Genomic DNA, 14,034 nt, shown 5'->3' with positions numbered 1-14,034 from the left:
AACTGTTTGTTCAGTGTCTGTAATTAATATCAGTCTCCATGGACCCTTATTCTACCAGTGGAGGGTTTCTTTCTTCTATTAATAAAGGACTCTTTTCAATGTGTTATCCCATAGTGTCTGTGTCGAGCCACAACCTCGTAACTAACAGGGGTCAGCGGCTCTAGAGAGAGCGAGAGGATAGATCAGAATCTGAGAACAATAGATTGGAATGTTACAACAGTGGATCAGAATTTGAGAACAATAGTTTGGAATGATACAACGATGGGCAGGAGTTTATCCTCACAACTTTACTCTTTTTCTACACAATATGATTGGCTGTCATTAAACTCTCAGATCCATCGTGCACTTCAGATTATTCAGTACATTTACTGTCCCATGTTGGCTCTCACTGGTGTCCCGGGTAAGTCTGTCTAAACAGCTTGTAATTTTATAAACCGTGTTTAACTGCATTACTGTTCTTATCATTTACTCTGCCCTGCTTGCTGCTGTTGTTCATCCTGGTAAATCTTTATCTCCATCTATTAGCTGCATGAACCATTGCTCACTGTATTACTGTTCTTGTTATTTACTCACTCATCTTTGCTGTGGTTTTTGCTGCCCCTGATAATTCTCTATTTCCAGCTATGAGATCTGGAAACCCCGTTTCACAGCAATAATGTACTTGTAAATTAAATCATGTAAAAAGCAAAGCCATCGGTATCCATAATAAACTCCGTCTACTATCAGTGAACCATTTAACGCTCTTAGGCCGATGTCTGAGTCTGAACCGAATCTGTACAAGCCGTACAGTCTACACCCGAACAGGACTGGGACAAATTGCTCTGCAGGAAGGATTGCTCGTACTGTTGGGGATGGCTTAAACTAGATTAGCGGAGGAATGGGAACAAGTGTGCAGGTTCAGATAGGACAAATTCAGGACAGGATTCGGCAGGCAGAAAATTAGCGAGAAACTCTGAAAGACAAAAGAAGCAAAGGTTAAAAAGTGTGCAACATTAGAATGTGTCAGTGTAAAAAAGGAATGTATTTAAATCCAAGGAGTACAGCAAATAAAACCAATGAACTCAGGACACCGATAGACACTTGGCAACATGACAGCATTGCTGGAACAGAAACTTGGCTTAAAGACGGGCAATGATGGCAGATCAACATACATGGATAAAAAGTTTTCAGGCAGGATAGAGAGGCTGATAAAAAGCAGGGGTCGTGGGTTAAGGGTTAAGCAGGGTTAAGGAACCAATAACAGCTTTGATTAGGGATGATGTGGGTGGTGCTAAGAAATAAAAAAAAGGACAGCCACACTACTATGGGTGTACTATAGAATCCAAAATTGTGAGAGCGAGTTAGAAGAACAAATATGCAGGCAAATATCTGAGTGCAAAAACAATAGGGCAATAATGGATGGGGATATAAACTACCCCAATAACAACCGGGATACAAATAGTATGAAGGGCACAGAGGGTAATAAATTCTTCAACTGTATTCAAGAGAACTTTTTTTTAGCCAGCACATAACAAGCCCAATGAGAAGGGGCGCAATTCTAGATTTATTCTTCTGAACTGAAGCTGGGCAAGTGGATGAAGTAACAGTGGGTGACCATTTTGGAGACGGTGACTATAATGCAGGTAGTTTTAGCATAATCATGGAAAAAAGGACAACGATAAAACAGGAATAAAGGTTCTAAATTGGGGGAAGCAAAGTTTTACGAAGCTGAGAGGTGATCTGGCGAAAATTGACTTGATAAAGCTACTTCAAGGAAAGTCAGGGGTAAACAGTGGGAGACATTTAAAAGCGAGATTTTACATGCACAGTGTAGACATGTCCTCGCAAAGATAAAGTGTGGTAATGCCAAATCTATAGCCCCCTGGTTATCTAGAAGCATACAGGGTAAGATAAAGCAGAAAGGGGGGGCACATTGGCGCAGTGGTTAGCACCGCAGCCTCACAGCTCCAGGGACCCGGGTTCGATCCTGGGTACTGCCTGTGCGGAGTTTGCAAGTTCTCCCTGTGTCTGCGTGGGTTTCTTCCGGGTGCTCCGGTTTCCTCCCACATGCCAAAGACTTGCAGGTTGATAGGTTAATTGGCCATCATAAATTGCCCCTAGTATAGGTAGGTGGTAGGGAAATATATAGGGACAGGTGGGGATGTGATAGGAATACGGGATTAGTGTAGGATTAGTATAAATGGGTGGTTGATGGTCGGCACAGACTCGGTGGGCCGAAGGGCCTGTTAAAGTGCTGTATCTCTAAACTAAACTAAAAATAAAGCTTATGATGGTCACACAAAACGCAATACTTCAGAAAGCCGAAAGGAGTAAAGGCAGTGCAGGGGTGAAATATCAGTGGAAATTAGGAAAGTAAAAAGAAGACATGAAAAATAATTATTTTCACGTAAAATCGAAGAGAACCCAAACATGTTTTTGAGTACATTAAGAGAAATGGATAACTAAGGAAAGGGTAGGGCATATCAAAGATGTCCAGGGCAACTTATGCATGGATGCAGAAGATGCGGATAGTGTTCTCAATGAGCGTTTTGTCTCCTTCTTCTCAAAGGAGAGGGATGATCCAGACAGTGTAATAATGGAGGAGGAGTGTGAAATATTAGATAAAATAAGCATAATGATAGTGGAAGTACGGGAGTGTCTGGCATTCCTGACAGTGGATAAATTGTCATCACGGATGGATTGTATCACAGGTTGTTAAAGGAAGCCATGGAGGAAATAGCGAATGCTCTGCGGATCATCTTCAAATCTCACGAGATACAGGCCAGGTACCAAAAGATTGAACGTCTGTGGACATTGCATCATTGCTTAAAAAAAAAAAACAACATTGCAAGGGATAGGGAAAACGATTATCGGTGGATCAGTCTAACCAAGGAGGTAGGCAGATTAGAGTAATCGAGTCAAAGAATTATACAGCAAAGAAAAAGGTCCGTCGGCACATCGTGTCTGAGCCGGCTATCGAACACTTAACCATTCTAATCCCATTTTCCAACACTTGGCCTTGTATTCTATGGCATTTCAAGTTCTCATCTCAATACTTCTTAAATGTTGTGAGGGTTCCTGCCTCTACCAGCTCTTCAGGCAGTGTATTCCAGATTCCAAGCACCCTCTGGGTGAAAATGTTATTCTTCACATCCCCTCTAAAACTCTTGCCCCTTACCTTAAATCTCTGCCTACTGTTTCTGGACCCCTCCGTTAAGGGAAAACGTTTCTTCCTATCTAACCTATCAATGCCATTCGTAATTTTCTGGGCCTCAATAATGTCCCCCCTCAGCCTTCTCTGCTCTAAGGAAAACAACCCTAGACTTTTCAGTTTCGCTTCATCGCTGACATGCTGCAGACCAGGCAACATCCTGGTGAACCTCCTCTGCACCCTCGACAGTGCACTCACATCCTTCCTATCGAGTGGTGCCCAGAACTGTACAGAGTACAACAGCTGTGGCCTAACCAGTGTTTTATAAGTCTGCATCATAACCTCTGGGCTCGTGTATTCTATGCCTGGACTAATGAAGGCAAGTGTCCCATATGCCTTCCTAACCACATTATCTACATGTGCTGCTGCCTTCAGTGATCTATTGAAAGGTACACCAAGATCCCCCTGACCTTCTGTACATCCTTGGGTCCTACCATCCATTGCATATTCTGACAATCTCAAGTTTTTTTACGTAAATTATTACAATCAATTCTGACAGGATACACTGCCACATGGAAAAGCAGAGATTAATCAGGGATGGTCAGCATAATTTTTTTTAAGGGAAGGTCGTGTCTTACTAACTCAATTCAATTTCTGAGGAAGTAACAAGGTGGATTGTTGAGGATAGTGCAATGGATGTGGTCTACATGGATTTTACTAAGGCTTTTGACAAGGATCTCAGGTCTGAAGAACAAAATATGAAATCTGTTTGGGTGGAGTTAAGAAACAACAAGGGGCAGCAAACATTGGTAGGGTTTGTTTATAGGCCACCAAACAGTAGTGGTAGTGTGGGGCATAGAATTAATCAGGAGATTAGAGAACCAGGCATCATGGGTAATGCAGAAAGCACGGGTGAGTTCAACCTTCATATAGACTGGGTAAACCTAATTAGAATGTTATGGATGATGTGTTTCTGGAGTGTGTTAGGGATGGGTTTCTAAAGGAGTATGTTGAGGAACTGACTAGAGAACGGGAAATTTTAGATCTAGTGTTGTGTAATAAGACAGGGCTAAATAATAATCTTATTGTAAAATAACCTTTAGGGATGAATGACCGTAATATAATTGAATTTGACATTATGTTTGAAAGTGAGGTAGCTCAATCTTAAGCCAGGGTGTTAAGTTTGAACAAAAGAAGTTATGAAGGTATGAGGGGCAAATTTGCCGAGGTGGATTGGAAAAATACACGAAAAGAAAGGACCGTGCATAGACAATGGATATCCTTTAAAGAAATATCACATAGTTTACAGCAACTATACATTCCTTCAAGGCACATAAACCACAAAATTAAAGGCAGTCAACCGTGGACAACAGAGTAAGTTAAGGATTGTGTATGATTAAAAGAAAAGTCCTATAAAGTTGATAAACTAGAATATGAATGCTAGCTAGAAAAGATATAAAACCCGACTGTAAAAGCTTCTACAGGTACGTAAAATGGAATCACTTGGCTAACAAAATGTGGGTCCATTACAGGCAGAATCAGGAGAATTTATAATGGGGAATAGAGAAACGGCAGAGAAGGTAATTGATTACTTTGCGTCTGTCTTCACTGAGGAAAATACAAGAAATCGCCCAGAATTAGAGATCCAAGGGGCTAGGGTGAATGAGTAATTGAAGGAAATTAGTATTAGTAAGAATGTTGTATTGCAGAATTAATAGGGCAGAAGGTTGATAAGTCCCCAGGAAGTGATATTCTACATCCCAGTGTTGAAAGAGGCAGCTATGGAGATACTGGATGCATTGGTGATCATCCTCCAAAATTATATAGATTCTGGAGTGGTTCTTGCGATTGAACGGTAGCAAATGGCACCCCACTATTTAACAAGGGAGGGACAGAGAAAATAGGGAATTACAGACATGTTAGCCTTACATCAGTCGTTGGGAAAATGCTTGAATTGATTCTAAATGATGTTATGAACGGAGATGTGGATAATAATGATATGATTGGGCATAGTTAACATGGATTTATGAATGGGAAGTCATGTTTGATGAACCTGTGGAGTTTTCTGAGGATGTTATAAAGAGAATCAGTGTCAGTGGACGTGGTGTACTTGGATTTTCAGAAGGCGTTTGATAAAGTTCCCCACAGGAGGTTGGTTAGAAAAAATTAAGCACATGGAATAGGACTTCATATACTGGCATGGATTAAGGATTGGTTTCCAAGCAGAAAAGAGAGAGTAGACATAAAATTGTCATTCTCACGTTGGCAGGCTGTGACTAATGGGGTGCCACAGGGATCAGTGCCTGGGCCACAGTTATTTACAATATGTATCAATGATTTCGATGTGGGCACCAAATGCAATATTTATAGGTTGGCAGATGACTCAAAACTACGTGGAAAGGTGTGTTGTGAAGGAGATGCAAAAAGGCTTCAAGGGGATATAGACAGGCTTAGTGAGTAGGCAAGAACGTGGCAGATGGAATATAATGTGGAAAACTGTGAGGTGATGCACTTTGGTAAGAGGAATAGATGTGCAGAGTATTTCTTAAATGGTAAGATATTAGATAGTGTACATGTACAAAGGGACCTGGGTGTCCTTGTCAATAAGTCAGTGAATGCTAACATGCAGGTGCAGCAAGCAATTAGGAAGGCTCATGGTATGTTAGCCTTCATCACAAGATGATTTGAGTACAGGAGGAGTGAAGTCAATCATACCCAAATTTGGTTAACCCACATTTGGAGTATTGTGTGCAGCTTTGTTCCACTTACTTTAGGAAGGAGTGCAATGAAGGTTCACCAGACTTGTTCCTGGGATGGCAGGACTGTCCTATGAAGAGAAATTGAGGAAACTGGGCCTGCATTCTCTAGCGTTCCGAAGAATGAGAGGTGATCTCTTTGAAATATATAAAATAGTTAAAGGGATAGACAGGGTAGATGCAGCTAAGATACTTCCCCTGGCTGGGCACTCTGGAATCAGGGGACACAATTTCAAAATAAGGGGGATGCCACTAAGGACAGAGTTTAGGCGAAATCTCTTTACTCCGAGGGCTGTTAATCTTTGGAACTCTGTATCCAGAGGGCTGTGGACGCATCAAAGCAGAGATTGACAGATTTCTAAATACAAATGACATGAGGGGATATGTGCGGAAAAGGTAATGAAGTGGTCGATCAGCCATGATCATACTAAATGGCAGGTCAGTCTCGATGGGCTGGATGGACGACTCCTGCTTTTATGGTCTTATGTTCCTATGTTTCTAAATTTTTGATTTGTCTCTGCTTCCACCACCCTCATGGGCTGTGAGTTCCAGGTCATTATGATCTATTGCTTATAAACGTTCTTCCTCATATTCCCCCTGCATCTCTTACCCAAAACTTTCAATCTGCGTCCCACAGTCCTTGTTTAATCAGTTAATGGAAACAGCTCTTCCTTGTCTATCGTATGTAAACCTGTCAACGTCATGAGATGTCTAGACAGGTGGGTAGGGAGAAACTGTCCCCACTCGTCCTCGGATCAACGAGTGGGGATAGAGTTAATGTACTTGGTTAAAAAAAAAAAATCCCAACATGAGGAAAACGTGTTCACACAGCCAGTGGTTAGGATCTGGAATATGCGGCCAGAGAGTGCGATAGAGACAGGTTCATTTGAGACAACCGACAGGCAATTATTTCGTAACACGAAAAAGAAGAATATGTCGGCTAATGGGGATAAGGCAGGAAAATGGCACTAACGGAAGTGCTCACTCAGGGAGCTGGTGCAGATACGATGGGCTGAATGGCCTCCTTCTGTGCTGCAACAACTCTGTGATTCTGTCATAATTGAGTCCACTTCCAGTAAATATTCTCTCAATATCCTTTGCTCCAGGGAGAACAACCAAAGCTTTTGCAACCTCACCTTCTAACGGAAATCTCCCATCCCTGGAACTAAACAGATAAATTTGCTCTGCAGCCTCTCAATCAAACTCATATGCGTCCTAAACTGTGATGACTAGAACTGGATACATTACTCCATTTGGGGCCTAACCAGAGCTGCATACATTTTCAGCATAATGTTCCCGCTTTTGTACACTATGCCTCCATTTAAGAACCCCAATATCTCATATGCGTTGCAATCACTATCTCAATATGTCCTGCCACTTTCAAAGATCTTTGCACAACCACACACAGGTCCATCTGTTCCTGCACACTCTTTAGAACTGAGCCATTAGGTTTGCATAACCTCACACTATCCCTTCTGCCATAATGCATCACCACACACTCCTCTGTATTAAATTCGATCTGCCACTTCTCTGCCCATTTTGCTAGCCTATCTATCTCCTGTTGCAGGAAGTTTGCATAAACCTCACTGTTTGCCATTCCTCCAAGTTAGGTTTCATCAGCAAATGTGGGGATTCGTCTCTGAATTCCAAGATTCAAGTCATTAACATATAACAAAAAAAAACAAAAACGCAGAGGTGGCAGCACTGACCCTTGGGGCACACGAAACGTCTACCATCCTCCAGTCTGAAAAACAACCATTTTGCACATTTCTCTGTTTTCTGTCCTTAAGCCAATTTTTGATCCAATTGGACACTCATCCTTCTTTTCCATGAGGCTCAACATTGTTCACCAGCCTTTTATGTGGCATCGAATCAAACACTTGCTTAAAACCTTTATGAACAGCAATTACCCCATTCCTTCATCAGCCTTATCAGTTGCATCATCAGAAAATCCAATTACGTTCGTGAAGCATGATCTGCCTTTTGAAAATTCATCCTGACAATCCTTAAATAACGTAAACCTCTCCAAATGTGTGTAAATTCTGTCCCTCTGATTATTGTTTCTAAACCCTTACTCACCACTGATCTCAAACCTTTGGAGAAAATTAAGATTTTCCCAATTGTTGAACAAATTCTCCGGACTCAGATGTTGAGAATCAAACACTTTATTGCATGATATCATGGGGTTGCACACCTTACCTAAAGTCTACTCCCAAAGAGCTACAGATCGCCGTGGATTTATACAGTATAAAAGAGGCAGAGCTAACAGTTTCCCAATTAGATAAACACCCATAAGATGGTCACAAGACTGCCTACTTGATTGTGCACCATGCAGAGTCCGAGGTCAGCAAAACATCAGTTTCAACAATAACAAGCTAGTTCCTTAATCCAATGCCCACTCCAGACACCATATCTGGCCGTAACGTCTGATTGTGGTTAGCTGCTCTGTCTACAATTATGACCGTTGGTTGTGGTTAGATTAGCTGCAAGCTGTGTCCTTCTTTTCTGCTTCTGCAAAGTTAAGTCATAATTAGCAAAGCTCAGAAAAATTTCTCCAACAATCCCTCCTTTTATCATACCATGATAACACAGCATCATCATGAGTAGAGGGAGAGGCAGGGGCTTAAAGTAATCATTGAAGCAAAATATATTTTTCTGCCATCGCGCTGTATCAGCCACAAGGCCAAACTGGCAATACATGATTGATTAATCTCAGCGTAAATGTTCCCATAAACTCTGTTCTTAAAATTCTAAAATTCTGTTCTCCCAGTCCCCTCTTGACTCTTCAAAACCCCTTTAAGAATCCTTCCTTTGATCCCACCTAGGTGCCTTTAATGGTCTCTATTTGTCTAGAAACAGCTTTCAACACCCGGAGGGGTCGCACTCAATACATCGCCTGCTTATATCTCAAGGGGGCTGCGGGAACTCTGTTAAGTTTTGCAGGGGCTTCAAATACTTGTTTACAAAATAAAAGGTGGAACACTTGTTCAATTACCATTTCATTTAAGCATCACTGTTACATAATCGATTGTATAAACATAATTCTTTTGGGCCTCCTTATCTCGAGAGACAATGGATACGCGCCTGGAGGTGGTCAGTGGTTTGTGAAGCAGCGCCTGGAGTGGCTATAAAGGCCAATTCTGGAGTGACAGGCTCTTCCACAGGTGCTGCAGAGAAATTTGTTTGTTGGGGCTGTTGCACAGTTGGCTCTCCCCTTGCGCCTCTGTCTTTTTTCCTGCCAACTACTAAGTCTCTTCGACTCGCCACAATTTAGCCCTGTCTTTATGGCTGCCCGCCAGCTCTGGCGAATGCTGGCAACTGACTCCCACGACTTGTGATCAATGTCACACGATTTCATGTCGCGTTTGCAGACGTCTTTATAACGGAGACATGGACGGCCGGTGGGTCTGATACCAGTGGCGAGCTCGCTGTACAATGTGTCTTTGGGGATCCTGCCATCTTCCATGCGGCTCACATGGCCAAGCCATCTCAAGCGCCGCTGACTCAGTAGTGTGTATAAGCTGGGGATGTTGGCCGCTTCAAGGACTTCTGTGTTGGAGATATAGTCCTGCCACCTGATGCCAAGTATTCTCCGAAGGCAGCGAAGATGGAATGAATTGAGACGTCGCTCTTGGCTGGCATACGTTGTCCAGGCCTCGCTGCCGTAGAGCAAGGTACTGAGGACACAGGCCTGATACACTCGGACTTTTGTGTTCCGTGTCAGTGCGCCATTTTCCCACACTCTCTTGGCCAGTCTGAACATAGCAGTGGAAGCCTTACCCATGCGCTTGTTGATTTCTGCATCTAGAGACAGGTTACTGGTGATAGTTGAGCCTAGGTAGGTGAACTCTTGAACCACTTCCAGAGCGTGGTCGCCAATATTGATGGATGGAGCATTTCTGACATCCTGCCCCATGATGTTTGTTTTCTTGAGGCTGATGGTTAGGCCAAATTCATTGCAGGCAGACGCAAACCTGTCGATGAGACTCTGCAGGCATTCTTCAGTGTGAGATGTTAAAGCAGCATCGTCAGCAAAGAGGAGTTCTCTGATGAGGACTTTCCGTACTTTGGACTTCGCTCTTAGACGGGCAAGGTTGAACAACCTGCCCCCTGATCTTGTGTGGAGGAAAATTCCTTCTTCAGAGGATTTGAACGCATGTGAAAGCAGCAGGGAGAAGAAAATCCCAAAAAGTGTGGGTGCGAGAACACAGCCCTGTTTCACACCACTCAGGATAGGAAAGGGCTCTGATGAGGAGCCACCATGTTGAATTGTGCCTTTCATATTGTCATGGAATGAGGTGATGATACTTAGTAGCTTTGGTGGACATCCGATCTTTTCTAGTAGTCTGAAGAGACCACGTCTGCTGACGAGGTCAAAGGCTTTGGTGAGATCAATGAAAGCAATGTAGAGGGGCATCTGTTGTTCACGGCATTTCTCCTGTATCTGACGAAGGGAGAACAGCATGTCAATAGTCGATCTCTCTGCACGAAAGCCACACTGTGCCTCAGGGTAGACGCGCTCGGCCAGCTTCTTGAGCCTGTTCAGAGCGACTCGAGCAAAGACTTTCCCCACTATGCTGAGCAGGGAGATTCCACGGTAGTTGTTGCAGTCACCGCGGTCACCTTTGTTTTTATAGAGGGTGATGATGTTGGCATCGCGCATGTCCTGGGGTACTGCTCCCTCGTCCCAGCACAGGCATAGCAGTTCATGTAGTGCTGAGAGTATAGCAGGCTTGGCACTCTTGATTATTTCAGGGGTAATGCTGTCCTTCCCAGGGGCTTTTCCGCTGGCTAGGGAATCAATGGCATCACTGAGTTCCGATTTGGTTGGCTGTATGTCCAGCTCATCCATGACTGGTAGAGGCTGGGCTGCATTGAGGGCAGTCTCAGTGACAGCATTCTCCCTGGAGTACAGTTCTAGGTAGTGCTCAACCCAGCGGTCCATCTGTTTGCGTTGGTCAGTGATTATGTCCCCCGATTTAGATTTGAGGGGGGTGATCTTCTTGATGGTTGGCCCAAGAGCTCTCTTCATGCCATCATACATTCCTCTGATGTTTCCGGTGTCTGAGGCCAGCTGAATATGGCTGCATAGGTGTTGCCAGTAGTCGTTTGCGCAACGCCTAGCTGTTCTTTGTGCAGTACTTCTGGCTGCTTTAAGTGCTGCGGATGTTAAATCGCTGGGGGCTTTCTTGTAGTTCAAAAGTGCAATGCGCTTAGCGGCTATGACAGGTTCCAGCTCTTCATTATGAGATTGAAACCAGTCTGCATTTCTCTTCGCACTTTTGCCGTAGGTGGTCAAAGCTGACTCATAGATGGCGTCTCTGATGTGGGCCCACTTGGTCTCAGCATCCCCTGTGGGAGTGTTTTGAAGGGCTGTTACAAGTGAATTTAGAAATTTTTGTAACAGCTGTGGGTGAGAAATTCTGCTCGTGTTGATGCGCGGGTGGCCCTTCTGCTTGGAATGATGCAACTTCTTTGGTCTGAGTCTAACCTTGCTGCACACCAGGGAGTGGTCGGTGTCGCAGTCCGCACTGTGGAAGCTGCGTGTGATTTGAACACTGTTTAAGGCGGCTCGCCTTGTGACAATGAGGTCTAGCTGGTGCCAACGACGTGATCTTGGGTGCCTCCATGAAACCTGGTGACAGGGTTTAGTGTGAAAGAACGAGTTGGTGATGCAGAGGTTATGATAGGTACACAACTCAAGCAGTCTCTGCCCGTTCTCATTCATCCTTCCAACGCCATAGCGCCCAAGGCAGGAGGGCCATGAGTCATGGTCGGCCCCAACCCTGGCATTAAAGTCCCCCAGCAGGAATAGGTGTTCGGTGTTGGGGATGCTGCTAATGATGTTATGGAGTTGTTCATAGAACTGGTCTTTAGCTTCAGGTGCGGAACAGAGTGTTGGAGCATAGATGCTGAGTAGGTGTACTGGACCAGAGGTGGTGAGCAGTCGGATGGACAGTATGCGTTCCGAGCCATTTGAGGGAGGCTCTATCATGCTGAGCAAGGAGTTTCTGATGGCGAAGCCCACTCCATGCTGTCTTGGTTCTTCAGGATCCCTGCCCTGCCAGAAGAAGGTGTAGTCTTGCTCTGCTAGAGAGCCACTCGCGGGGAGGCGAGTCTCCTGAAGTGCTGCAATGTCCACATTGAGTCTACTGAGCTCGTTGTTAATGATGGCGGTCTTCCGAGAATCGTTGATTTGTGTAAGGTCTTCCGACAGGCCAGGACACATAGTTCTGACGTTCCAGCTTGCAAAGCGAAGGGCTGGTACCTTCTTTCCTTTTTTCATGTTGTTTGGTGCGGTGTATCAGTCCACCTTTCGGGCAATGACCCTGAGCTCCAAGCACCCATTGAAGCAGGCAGACTGTGGCGGGACAGAACCTTATTGACCGGGGGCTGCCCGGTTTGAGGCGGGCGGTAGCTGTCCAGTGAGGTGCAATGACCTCTCCCACCGACAAAGGCAACCCGTGGCGCCCAGTTTCTACGCCAATTTATCTGGACTTATAACCCGTAACTGCTGCCTTCCGTGTTGTTTCAGTCGCTGTGAGGCAACTATGGAGTGACCTCTCCATGGCGCATGCCTGGGCAAATTTATGGAGGTTGAGAGTTGCCCAGTCGTCAAAACCCCCCTCTCGGCCTTTCTGGTGGGGTCCAAAGGAGTGCAGGACACGACGTTTGGCACCAGTATGGCTGCAGGAACTGCCGGAAACATGCCAAAGGTGACACATGACCGCCTACGGGGTTCCGCTCCGGATTTTCTGTTAGGGTTTACTCCCTTAGCCTTGGTCTCTCCCGAGACGCCCACAAGGCAGTGGGGTTGTTGGGGCCCCTACACAGGTGTAGGATGGTGCCGGTGGGAGGAGGGGATGCAAGGGGGAGGGGTAGAGGGAGGGGGTGGGGGGGGTGCAGGGGAAGGGGGTGCGGGGTGAAGATGGTGCGAGGGGGGGGCGGGCTGGGACGGGGTTGTGAGGGGGTGAGCTGAGAGGGTGGAGCAGGGAAGGGGACGGTGGTGGGGGGGGGTGGAAGGGGGGTAAAGGGGGGGGGGGGAAGCTGGTGCAGGTAATAAGCCATTTCCTCAGTGCCCACCATCGACGTCCGGAAAGCTCATCCACGTCCTTCGGGAGGTGAAGCATCATTTGGCAGACTTAGAGGTGATTACATTTGCTAAGGGTTTTTTTTTTGCAGTGGTTTAAATAAAGGCATGCAGCATTGCCGACAGTGCGCTGCAGATGCTCTCCGAGCCATCTCCTGCGGGTGCTTTGAAGTTGCGGCCGGGGGGGCCGTTCGTGGATTTTTTGGGTGTTCGGGGCACCTTTTCTCAGGACTTCTCTCGGGTCCCGCAGCTCCTCCTTCACCTCAATGGACTTACCGCATGCCGTGGCTGCAGACACTCTGGACTGTGAAGACAGCAGGATCGGAGATTAAAGTATCGGCAGCTGTTCTCGTCAGTTTCATCCGGATCAATTTCATTGAGAAAACAAAGAGCAGGTGTGGCTGGGGGAGGGCAGTGGGCCCAGGTAACATACACTAAACTAACTGTTAACTTTTAGATAGGGCTAAAATGAACTGATTTAAAGAGCCAGGGGAATTTAAACAGTTTAAGAGGGCAGATTGGGGGAGAAAACGTTAGGGATGGGAGCAGATGGCCATGGATAGAGTTGAACAGCTAGGGAGCTTCCTCGGGAGCTTCCAGCCAGGAGCCATCTTGAATCCTTCATAATCCTTCATAAACATAATACAATTTCATAAAGTACATTGATCATTCATTAACTCATTTTCAGTATATATGAAAAGGTTATACAATTACCCTTTAATGGTATAACTAATTGTCCCTCCTTTGACACAGCAAGTTCAAACACTAATTGCTTTTTGGGGAGCTGTCCAACCTGTGTTCATACATCCTCTTACATCGCCTAATTAATTTCTTAAGTTGCCAAATTAAGTATGTCACATCTAACACCATGATACCCAAAACCACTATCAGGACATGGGAGATAATTCTAAACCAAGGGTGTATCTGCACGATTGACCCCCAGTTCCATAAGTCCTCCTGCCAGGTAGAATCATTTATCTTGTCAATCTCATCTTGTAGCATCTTCGACTGTTGTTCCAGCTTGCAATGACTTCTCTTTGCTGTCTCTCTTTACCCAA

At 45.1% G+C, this 14,034-nt stretch overlaps 1 pseudogene; it reads left to right on the top strand.

Annotated features, from left to right (window-relative positions):
- Positions 1-261: 261 nt before the first annotated feature.
- LOC137359118 (probable G-protein coupled receptor 139) overlaps positions 262-14,034 on the top strand; it is a 104,322-nt pseudogene continuing 90,549 nt past the window's right edge.

The sequence above is a fragment of the Heterodontus francisci genome, unplaced genomic scaffold (genome assembly GCF_036365525.1).
Source record: "Heterodontus francisci isolate sHetFra1 unplaced genomic scaffold, sHetFra1.hap1 HAP1_SCAFFOLD_64, whole genome shotgun sequence".
NCBI lineage: Eukaryota > Metazoa > Chordata > Chondrichthyes > Heterodontiformes > Heterodontidae > Heterodontus > Heterodontus francisci.
Note: the sequence above shows the minus strand (reverse complement) of the source record. Positions and strands in the feature narration are given on the sequence as shown.